At 42.3% G+C, this 12214-nt stretch overlaps 1 protein-coding gene across 11 annotated transcripts in view; it reads left to right on the top strand.

Annotated features, from left to right (window-relative positions):
- Positions 1–12214, top strand: part of NCALD (neurocalcin delta) — a 348886-nt gene that overhangs the window by 312716 nt on the left and 23956 nt on the right. The window contains exon 1 of one of the 11 annotated variants that reach the window (XM_054590340.1): positions 8894–8963. The exons of the other annotated variants lie outside the window; for them this stretch is intronic. The gene's annotated coding sequence lies outside the window, so the exon portion shown is untranslated. Of the gene's footprint in view, positions 1–8893; positions 8964–12214 lie in introns of those variants that run through there. 11 annotated transcript variants of the gene reach the window in all.

The raw sequence follows: 12214 nt of genomic DNA, 5'->3' as shown, positions 1-12214 counted from the left end.
ATCCTCAGGGTGTTTTTTGTAATTCTAATCTCATATGATGTTCTCATAAATCTACAAACAGATTGGTTTACTGTCATACCGTTTCTTCTGGCGTCTATGACTAATGAAAAGAGCCCCAGAACTTGTAGTGTCACTCACAGCTCAGTGTCATTTGAGGGACTCTGAGGAAAGGGGGGGTCAGGGAGGTTCGAGAGAAAAGCATCGCTGCCTCTCTGTACTCACCTGTGTGCACTGTCCCATTCTCATGTCATGTGACCATAAAGCCACCTTTGCCTTTTTTTTAAAACTAAATTTATTGAGGAGACATTGGTTAATACAATTATATGACTTTCAGGTGTACAGTTTGCCTGTATATTGTATCGTGTGTTCATCACCCCAAGTCAAGTCTCCTTGTAAATACGCTGGGATATAAGCAAAACCCAATCATTTTAACTACTCCTTAACCAAATTTCATAGTGAAAAGAACTCCTCCCCTCGTTGTTTCACGTGTGATGTTATTGCTTTATCTAGATTATGCTCCTTGAGTATAGGGACCATGTCTTTGATGTGAAACAATAGTCTCTACTACTCCCATTCTATCCCATATAATTGTAGGAATCCACTGGAAAGTCTTGCACAGTCGTGGGCACACAACCCATTCTCAGGAAATTCTTGTGGAATAATTGGAAAGGAGCTGGGATCTCCTTGAATAAAGATATTCCTCCAGGCTTTTCCTGCATATCAGTGCATAGCTCACAATTTTAATCGAGGTATAATGTTTATTTTAACTTTTCAATCCCATTATTTGATCTATTGGGGATAAATTTAAACAGTTAAAAAATCTATTTTAATGTGCAAGTAAAGTCTTTATAATTTAAAGGAAAGAAATGATTTAAACTATATGCACAACTATTAAAATTCAGATTTAAAATTTCAATTTTTTGCTTCCATGCAACAATGGATTCAGCTCAGTTTTGATTATTGAAGTGTGCTAATTCTAGTACTTTTACTATGTTTCTGTATTCTTGTATTATCATTTTCTGTGTGAATATAATTAAATTCTATTTTTGCATAATTTTCTAATAATGGAAAACGCTGCCCTTAAAAAAACAAATGATTGACTCAGAGGATTGGAATAGTGTTCTGAATTATTTTACACATTGTTGCACACCATAATTTATTAATAAAAGGAAAGAGAAGTGCTGGCAAATTATCTTCACCATTATTCAAACAGAATAGTTACATATAAAACAACACTCCTCCTTTAATTTCTTTCTCCTTCAGTAAAATTACTTGGATACTTTTCAGATTTTAACATTTTTTACTGTAATAATTTTTGTTTACACCTCACCCATCCAGTCCAAGTTGAATGCAGGGGTAAGCGTATCTGAGTCTGCGGGTCTGTCATCAGTGAGAAAGATATAAGTTGTTGGTTCTAGCTATTTATAGCATCATTTTATTGGCGCTTCTGAGTACACACTGTATGCCTGTTTCATAAATTGAAGGTGTTTACTGGTTTCACATGACAAATGCATAGCCTGAAATGTACTCTCTTTAGTTTATCTCTGCAGCTCCACACTGTGGCTGTCTTTGCTGACACCATAGCTACTAAACTGTGTGTGCTAATGAGCCCTTTGGTATTGAAAGATTAAATAAAAAGACCCGAGTCGCATTCTTCAGGAAAAGACAGAATCTAATTTTCTCTCCATCTCTTCTCATGAAGTCAGTGCATTTCATGGTTCAGCAGCGTGGGTACCCTGACGTGGGCTCCTGCGTGTGTGTGCAGGGACGTAGTGCAGGACGCAGGATGCCGCCTGTTTGTCCTTGTCACATTATCAAGGTATAGGTTCTACCTGATATTGCCCCAGCTGACCCTAACCCAGATAGTGACATGTCAGGAAAATGCGACAAGCATTTTTGAACAACTTTAGAATATTTGGGGAACGTTTTTTTAATGCTGATGGTATATATATATTTTTTTACAGTGTTAGTTGTAATGCAAGGACTAGAGAAAATAAGGTAGCTCAATCAAAGTGAGCCGCCCCTATTAGAAGGTGGGAGGAGTAGGGAAAATGTTAGGTGGTTCCTGCTGGGTGGTTCCTGCTGGGCGGGGGGGGGGGGTGGCTGTGCAGCATTATACACGAGTAAACCCACCCAGGCATGCGCAGACTGGTCAAGGAGGTGATTTGCTTAGTTGGACACAAAACCTGTCCACAAAGTTGTACCCCATCTTTTTCAGAGATGGTAGGGATCCTTTGTTTGGATCTTTTACATTTTGTGGCTGTATTTTCACCTTCCCTCTTAGGATTAAGCTTCCATTTTACTTTCTCTTAACCAGAAATGGAAATAGTAACCAGAATGTAAATAACTAGACTGGAAGTCTTTTCCTTAAGCACACAAACATACGCATATGCTCAAATGCTTGGCTACATCCTCCCTGAGCTTTTGCTCTGTTTTCTACTATAAGGTGTTGTGCTGAGTGGATGGATTACAAATGTCTGTGTTCTATTTCTACCTTTAAAACTTGTCAGCCATGTAACCTTGGGAAAACCCTAAATCTTCACCCTTATTTTAAGTAATTAATCTTGCTGCTACTTTTCTCACCATATGTCAAGGATCTGCTAAAAGGATAACATATGGGAAAGCCCTATAAACTCATGCAAGAATCGACTGTACTTTCTTTGTGGCATTGGGCAGCTGGTATAGTGCCCTGCAGACACTTGGAGTTCTGTAAATATTAGTGGTAAGGATGACTAAGTCTAAAGATAAGCTGCACATGTTTCCAAATTCATGTCCTCTGTTTTATTTTAAACTTTTATAGTCTGTATGGTGAGATTAGGAGCAAAGGGAAAACAGGTTAAATTAGAAATGAGACCAAACTAAATTTACCAATTCGTTCATTCAATCAACAGATTTTTGTTGAGGAACTATTATGTGTAAGGCCTCATTCTAGGCATTGAGGTTAGAATGATGAGCAAAACAGGTCAAAATCTGTGACCTCCAGAAGCCTCTATTTTATGAGGGAAGATGGACAATAAACAAAATAAAGTTGATAGTATATTAGAAGTTATAAACATTAAGGCAATCAATACAGTAGAGAAGGAGGATTAGAAGTTAAAACTTTCACTGGGGAGAGAGGAAGGGAGGCACAGAGAAAGGGGCGTTGTAGTAGATCTAAAGAAGGCAGGGCATGAGCCAGGAGGATGTGGGGGTGTGGGGTCGGGAGGATTTGAGGCCTGAGGGTATGGGGGAACAGAGACATCTGAGGCAGAGGCAACGGCATGAGCAAAGCCCTAAGAAGGGAACATGCCCAGCGAGTTTGAGAAAGGGGACTTGGAAAGCTAAAATAGAGAGAAAAAAACTTGAAGATGATAGGATATATGGCAAAAGAGACAACAGGACGATGATAGTGAAGAAGATGCTGCTGAGTGCTTACTTTGCCAGCCTCTGTTGCATTATCTTACCTGATCTTGACAAAAAAAACCCCAAACAAACCATTTTTAGGTGAGGAAACTGATACATAAAGAATCCCAAGTTCCCACGGGTCATCCAACTAGTAGGTCTTCGAGCCAAGACTGGACCCGAGGGCCCTCTGACTCCAATACCCATGACCTTAACCGCTGCGCTTTATCGCCTCTCCTGTGCATGCAGATTAGCTCTAAATTGTGCTTGTTGCTGTACTTTAGCAGACTTTTTCTTTCTCTTAGCCAGCCAATTTTGACTTCTTGAAGCCCCTTGTCCTTGGAATAAAACCAAGATATAACATCCTTCTACCAACTCTACAGTGAAATTATGAAAATAAAATATTAATATACCAGCATCTAAAACTGAGACTTCTTTCAGTTTCCTAGGACAAACAATGTAAGAAAAGAAACAATATTAATACCATGTCTTACAAACTTTGACCCTAGACCAAGGGAAAAAACAACAACCTCAGATCCCCAGATATTCTTAGTAGAAGGAAAACTCACTGAGCAGGAGTCCATAGGCATTAGCTTTAGTTACTACCTATTGAATAATTGCCAACCAACACCAATACGTATAAATATTCTAGCTGCACTCTGCTTCATGGAATTCTTTAAAATGACACAAGCAATGTGTCACCCTCTATGGTCAATAGGAAATAGTCTCAATAGAATGAAGCCACCATTTCTTGAGCATCTGCCACATGTTAGCATCTTTCTCAGAGCTGTAGAGAGAAGTAGCAACAAAACTCCAGCGATATGCTTACTGGTCACTTGGAAAAGGAAGAACAGCCGAATAGAGGAAAAAATAACCTCCACCTGAACACCAGGTAAGAGTTCAACAGGTGGAGAAGGAGAGAGCCATAGTGACAAAGCTGACTATTGGAAACCGTTTCAATGTTTACAAAGGTATTTATGTTTCTCTCTCATGAGCTTCGTGCACTGGATCATTGTGAGGATTGGGGTGATGATAAAAGTGCTTGTGCAAGTTCAGGGTAGAGTAAGGAATTTGGTGATTTCTATGAGGTTGGTGCGTGACCTTGAAGGGGCCTGACTATCAGGCTATGAGGTTTAGCCTTTAATCTGCCATCAGTAGGGAATATGGAAGATCTCTGAGAAATAACATGACATGATCAGATACAGATTCTTAAACATGGAGAGCAGTTAGTATTTGTGAGTTCAGGTGGGAGTGGCAGTAATTAGAAATAAAGTTGAGAGTCAAGGATTTTCCTACGGCTATTTTCCCCCCACTGATGGAGTTTTATTTTCTTTTTCAAAAAGTTTAGTCCTTTTTCTTTTGTACCTTTGACTTCGAATTAGTTTGAAAATAAAAATAAAAATAAAAATAAAAATAAAACAACCAAGAATCACTTTTTCCCCCAGGTAAGGAAGAATTGATTCAGTCAGTCATTGATATCCTACATCTGTTGGTGGTATCCGGTTTCTTCTGAATATACTGTTCTTGCCCTGCCAGGCTCAGAGCTGGGTGGCTGATTGGTCACGGGGCTTTCCGAGCCTGCTCTGGTTCATTCCCAGATGGCCCCACTTCCCCCAACCCGGTCTCCCTAGAGAAGGAAACACAATGACCTGCTCTCCATCAGCTGCTTCTCTAATGGAACTGATTTGCTTAATTTCAGGTTAAAATGATGACTTTTGTGCAGGGAAAACACTCAGCCAGAAGTCCAGCAGGAGTCCTCTCTGGCTGCAAACACACAAATGCTTTCACATCTGGCAAGTGAAACCATGGGCGCAGTAAGGCCAGAAGCTCACAGTGGCTCTTTGGCTTTCCTCTCTTTCCTTCTTCCCTTTTCCCTCTCCCTTCCCTTCCTTTCCCTTCCCTTCCCTTCCCTTTCCCTTTCCCTTTCTTTTCTCTCTCTCTTCCTTCCTTCCTTCCTTCCTTCTTTTTTTTTTTGTTACTTCTTTGCTCTTGTTCTTTCTAATTCTCCATTAAATCAAGGGGGAGTGCTCCCAAATCTGGAGAGCTCATCTTGTAAATACTCCACTACACTGAACCCTTATCTCATTCAGATTAATAGTCGATGTTTACCAAGCACCTGCTAGATGCCAGGCACAATATTGAACTCCCCCCAGCCATTGGGATTCCTTTTTCTCATTTAGTCCTTCAAACAGCCCCGTGAGAGAGGTATTATTTTGCCTATTTCATTGTAGAAGAATGAGACAGAGAGAGGTCAAATGACACTCTCAAGATCACATAATGCGGACCTATAATAAAAACTTCAATTTGGTTCCTTGACTACCAAGTCCCATTCTCTTTCCACACACTTTCCTGGAGGACACAAAAGGTGCAAGAGGTTAAAAGAAGTTCCTTTATACTTTCTTCTTGTTAGCCAATCAATGGACTTTCCATTTGTACACATTGCTGATGGGCAAACATTAATATTTCAGACATGTTGGCCAGGATAGGGAGTGATTGATCAGCACATTCCCGCAAAAGCAGCAATTCAAATGCTAAAAGTGACTGAGCCAAAGGTATGGATGAGGTGGGAGCGGGGAGGGTGGTTCTGATCCTGCTTCCCTGGGGCCACAAGTAATAAGACTTTGTCATGACAGTCAGCTTCTCGAAGCCCCTCGTCATTGGAATAAAACCAAGGTGTAATGTCCCTCTACCAACTGCTCAGTGGAATTATGAAAATAAAATATTAATGAAAATGCTCTGAGCTGCAACCAGAATCCTAGATTCCCTTCCTTTCCCTCTCCCATGTAGGATACTATTTTTATAAAAATATTCATTCTAAGCCAGGAAACAGTAGATGTTAAACACATGTTTGTTGAATAAATAAAAAAATTATGAACTATTCTTAGACTCTGTGGAGGGGCTTGTATCAATTAACTAAATGCATTTGTGGCCCCTAGAGAATGTCTAAAAATGGGGACTTGAGCTGCTCATGTGCCTCCAGCTGCTGGCTAAGTAAGAGGCCTGGGTCCCCATAGCTGGCCTGTTTGCCCCTCTCAGTCTGTGACAGCTCACTGTTCTGCTTTAGCCTTTTATCAAAACCCAAAGTGACAACTCCTATCTTTTAAATAAGAGAATATCTAGTACCTTTAGCTAATCAGACATTTATTGCAATTGGATTTCCACAGAAGTCAGCAAACCTAGGTAGGGTCTCAACCCGTGGCAGCCCTGGGGGACAGTTGCAGCCCCAGAGCGCCCCACTCTTTCCCTCCCGGCAGCTGGCACTGACCTGGTATCTGTCCCCCAGGCCCCGGCAAGCAGCTCTGACGCAGTGGTCCAAGGGCCAGGCGGTCTGAGAGCGAGGGGACATGTGTACTTCCTCTGTGGCCCTCGAGTTCGGGGACTCCAATGATCTCTGCCTTTGGGGCAGCTTTGCGGTGTCTGCAGGTGTGCAGGGTGACCATTTAGTATGGCCCCGTGTGTTTCCTTAGAGACACTGTAAGCATGCAGTATAAACTCACATCCAGTTGCTGGCACAGTCGGAGAGCGTAGTGGGGGAGGCAGCCGCCGGCTAGACTTCAAGTGGCAGGGAAAGGAGTGGGCATGGAAAGTGAGGAGTCAGGGATCAAGTAATAGAGGGTTTAGGGTGCTCTTTGGGTAAAATATCTCTTTAGGCTGAGAAGAGAGAGGGGGCATGCACGTGGTGACAATAGTGCACTCTTTAAAGAGCAAGGCGGGGTGCCCTCCTAGGTGCTAGAAGTAATAAGTGGCAAACTTACATGTGTTTGCCTAGAAGACAGGAAGGCCAGAGGGGATGGAGTGGAATTCCAAATGCAACTGCAATTCCAGTTCATTCTAATCTTAGCTGGTGTGCAAACTCTTGCAAAAAGCATCATGGGAACATAAAGGCTCTAGAGCAGCCATTTTCAACCGGTGCGCCGCAAGAATTTTTAAAACACGCAATACCTGATTGTTTAGTCAGGGGCACTGACCTCTTTTCCCTTCAACTGTCAAATTTAAAAAATGACAACAGTCAACACAACAATAACTGTCCAGTGTGAATTAATCAAAATTATAATTATTTTTTTGTGAGATTGGCAAAAAATGTTTTTTGTGTGCCGCAGAATTTTAGAAAATAGTCTATGTGTGCTATGAGATGAAAAAGTTTGAAAATCACTTCTCTAGAGGAAAATGGCTTGTTGGAAAATCTATAAGGGAGGGTCTGGAAACCCTACCAAGAACCTCTTTGCAATAGATAATCCCCCAAGAATCAAGGAAGCAGAGCTCAAGTGAATGCCAAGGGATAAAAGAAAAGTGGAAGCCGCCTAAGCGTCCATCAAGGGAGATTAGTTAAATACATCTTATGCAACGAAATATGAAAGGGCTGTACGGTTCATGTTACCAGCTTGGCACTAGCTCAATGCTCAATACTATCTGTTGAATCAGTGAAAATTCTGCTGAAGGTTGAGATACATCCATATGTATAACATGGAAGAATAGCCACAGTGTACTTTTGAGTGAAATGAAGATTACAGAATAGTACAGTACGATGCCACTTATGGTTAGAGTGACGGGATTTCATATGTGTGCATTTAAATGTCTGAGAGTATATATACAAACAAAACTATTAATAGTGGTTATCATCTCTGGAATGCTTTGGGTCAGAGCGGGGGTGTTCATGTTCTAATTTCCACAGCCCTTTATTCCTTTTTAAAAAAATAATAATGATGTAATGCTTTGGTTGTCAGCAAAACCAAAAATGATATTCCCATTTTGAGGGGAGGGGCAAAGAGTTATTGTTAGATAGGGTTCTATTCAGATTTTTAACATAAATATAGGGTTTGCTGGCAGTTCTGTGGTTGCACTTTATTCTTATGAAAACTGACACTTGGGCCCGGCTGCTGGCCCTGAAATGCAGGTGCTGTAGGTCAGGGCCCAGGTGTTCCAGGTGAGCCCTGCTCACCCAGAGAAGAGCAGACGGGTGTCCCGGGCTGCCTGTCAGTGCCGGGGAGACAGAAGGAAGAGCCAACTCGTTTCTGCAGAGCCTCCTGCTCACTATGTGTTTGGTACCAGCTCAGTTCTCATCTCAATCTCTGTCACCTCTCTGCAGGGGCGCAAGTGCCAGGCGTACGACTCCGCGTCCCAGATGCGCCCTCTCGATCAGGAAATGCAGGTCCTCATGCCCGCCCTCTGGGGAAGGATGCCTCCCCGCCAGCAATGGCATCTGTGACACACTTCAGTAACTCCAGCAAAGCCATTTTGTGATTCAGTTAAGGTTGCAGAAAATATGTCTGGTTTCCTTACAACAGCTGATCTTACCAGAGGCTTTGGTCAAGAAACAACAAAGTTCAGGGTTGTTATATAACTTCAATTTTCCCTCTTTAATATTTGAATTCTTCCTTTTATGAACCACTGTGTTTTATTTCCTAATTTTCCCATTATTTATAAATATGTCAAATGTGGCACTTAAAATATACTGTCTCTTTTTTTTTTTCTCTTTCAACCCTCACGGGAGGACGTGTCCACTGATTTTAGGGAGAGGAAGGGAGAGAGAGAGAAAAACATTCCATACATTCCCCAACTCGGGGGTGGAACCTGCAGCCTAGGTATGTGTCCTGACCTGGAATCGAATCAAAAATACTTCGGGGCATAGGACAGTACCGCAACCAACTGAGCCACACAGCCAGGGCTATGTATGGTCTCTTTTTAGACTTCCACTGGGTGGCACGTTTCATTGAAGAGAAATTTCTGAAGCAATGTGCTCTTCAGGCTTTTATTTAGTCTTTTTTTTTCCCCCTCAGTGAGAATCAAAGACAACTGACCTAGAAATGAAGCTATTGGATTTTAGCCACCTGTAAAATTCAGATGGCCACAATACCTAAGGTCCAAGTCATTGTAAATGAATGCTTGCTCCCATTCATCTATAACTTTTATCATGTCCTTCCCTACACTGTAGGAAGCTTTTTCTAGTGATGTTTTCATAATATAGGTGGTTCATTTGGTTAGAAATTAAAGGACAAGTTTACATGTCCCCAACAAGCAAACATTTTTAATTGTCCTGATGTCTTACTGAGGCCACCATGGGTTCTGTGTTCTTTGTTGTAACGGAACTTGACTTCAGCTGCTAGCACCTCGTGAATTCTATTTTGGGGGACCTCAGTGCAGTTTGCACTGAGACTTTTCCTCTGAAGCTACCAGGACATCCAGGGTAAGTTGTAGACTTTTCCCTGAGAAATCTCACTCTGGGCTCTGAGAAGTTAACTCCTGGAGTTTTTAGAACCTTGTGAAGAATTGCAGAAACGAAATGAAATGCTTCAGATCCTTCTCTCCACAGAGTCAAAAAAAGCAAAGGAGGGCACCCATGCGTTCCCAGAGGCTGTTCGCTAGTCACCATTTCCTTTCCCTGTGGCATCGTTTTTAGGAACTATGCCTTTTTTTTTCTTCTTTTTAAATAGAAAGTTAACTTCATATTTTAGATTCTTGGTCATGGTTCTTTGTTGGTGGTTTCATGTCTTCTCTGTTGTACAGTTGGCTTTTTCATCTGTGGTCAATATTAACCCCAGATTTATTTTTTGGGAGACTGGATGTGACCCAAAATAAGTTGGGAAATTCCATATTACCCTGATCAGAGTGAACTAAGTAACAGAATGCTGGTATTAACAGACTAGATGTGCATTGTACTTAATGAAAGTACAGATTCAGCAAAAATAAATATATGGTATGCATAATATACATTACATTAATATATATGTATATACACACACACTAAAGGGTGAAGTTATTGGCTATTTAAAAGTATTCTTCAAGGCCCTGAAGCAAGGGCCTTTAGGAGGTAAAAGAGGGGCCATGCAGGAGGCAGGGGTAGCTGGGTGCAGACGAGGGAGCGGGGAGTCAGAGTTGGCTGCGGCCACGCAGACCAAACCTGCTGGGCTGAAGGAGGGAGTCTGGGTTTTATCTGAAGTGTGCTGGGAAGTCCACGTAGAGCTTTAAGCGGGGTGGCATTGCCTGTTCTGTGTTTTTCAAAGGTAGCTCAGGGGGAGCTGAGTCAGCCTTGCCCCACCCACAAGCCCTGCTTCTCCTCTTCTCCCAGCCCAGCAAATCTCAGCTTTGCCCTGATAGCTGCTTAGGCCAGCGCCTTGGAGTTACACTGGACCGCTCTCCTTTTTCACACCCTACAGCTGAATTGTCATCCCATTCTGTTGACTCCGAAAAGCTATGTCTAGAAGCCAACCAATTACCGCCTCCTCTGCCACTACCGCCCAGCTCTGGTGACCTTCATCTCTTGCCTGGATCGCTGCAGTAGCCGCCTGACCGGTCCCCCAACCTCTGCCCTCACCCCTCGTTAGCTTATTCTCAACACCGCAGCCAGAGCGAGCCTGGTATTATTGTGGAATATAAATCACTCCTACATCACTTTTCAGCTAAAATCCTTCAGGGGCTTCATGTCACTCAGAGTGAAAGCCAAAGTCCTTCTAGTCACCTCCTGGTCCCTCACCGCCTGGCTCTCACTAGTGTTCTGATCTCATCTCCCTCACGTTCTCATGCCCTCCCCTCCAGCCCCGTCCTTGAGCCTGCTAAGCATGTGTGTCTTCTAGAGCCTTCTCATTTGCTGTTTCCTCCGCCTGGAGTAGTCTTTCCCCCACATCTCTCCATGGCTACTGCCTTCACTTCCTTTGGTCTTTTTCAAATGTTGCTTTCTTAGTGGGGTCTTCCCTGACTTCTTAATTAAAATTCTGGCATCCACCCACCCACCTGGTATTGCCCAACCCCCTTCCTTCTTTCCTTTTCTCCTTGGCACATCTCCACCTATTTTATGTCTCTTGCACTAGACTGTAAGCTCCATGAGAACAGGGATTTTTTTATCTGTCGTTTTCCTGCTGAACCACCCGCGCCTGCAGCTGCACTTCACTCCTAGCAGACACTTAGCACGCACGCGTGGAATAAATGAATTCCAGTAGGAAGTTATCTCCTTTCTCATCACTTCTTCCTTCTGACTTGTTTTGGGACTGTTGTCTTAATTTCTAGTTGTCCTTTGTCCTTGGAGCTAGTTGGGCGTAGTAGGTAAAACCAACGGACAGCCAAGTACAGCTGGAGCTTACCATTTGACTCTCTCTTTCACAGGCTGTGTGACTTGGAACAAGTCACTTAACCTCTCTGAATTTTCATTTCTTTACTTATAAAATAGAGAAAGCCTTCCTGCCTCTCGGGATTGCTGGAAAGATTCAATAGAATAATATATGAAGGGCTGTCAAGGGTAAGATGTGGTTTTTGTTTTCCGTGATGTCTGGCCCTGATGCAATGCTGCAGCTTTGTGTATATGACTCTCTCAGTTAATTCTCACATCACATCAATGAAGTATGAATTCAGACTGCTGAATTCATTTTACAGATGAGGAAACTGAGGTGCACCAAGAAGTTAAGTGAATTACTCAAAAACTAGGCAACAGCAGAGCCAGGTTTTAGACCCAAGCAATTTTATCCAATGGCCTGAGATTTTCCCCATTATGTTCTTCTGGCACAAAATAAGAGTTTTAATGACCAAATGGAGTAACAAAAAAGATTTTACCTGAGGTGCAACTTTTGTCTCCAGACTGTTTTTTCTTCACTGCTAATTAATGTGGCATTTCCCTGACGTTATTTTTTCCCCCCTCTTCAACTCAAATGGGCAGAAATTCCTGTCTTTCAAAAGAAAACAATATTGTCAGGCATGCCTCTAACTCACCCCTCCTAACCCCCATCCCCACCTGGGAATGAAGCTCCATCATATGTCCCGTGATATTTTTGTCATACAGTCTAACCAAATCCAGATGGTTTTCACAAGTTCAGACATCATATGTAGTAAAGTATTTGTAGTTATC

This window comes from Pteronotus mesoamericanus, unplaced genomic scaffold, assembly GCF_021234165.1.
Source record: "Pteronotus mesoamericanus isolate MK-2021 breed Mesoamerican mustached bat unplaced genomic scaffold, CSHL_Meso_final scaffold_174, whole genome shotgun sequence".
NCBI lineage: Eukaryota > Metazoa > Chordata > Mammalia > Chiroptera > Mormoopidae > Pteronotus > Pteronotus mesoamericanus.
The sequence above is the reverse complement of the archived record's forward strand: the minus strand, read 5'-3'. Positions and strand labels throughout refer to the sequence as shown.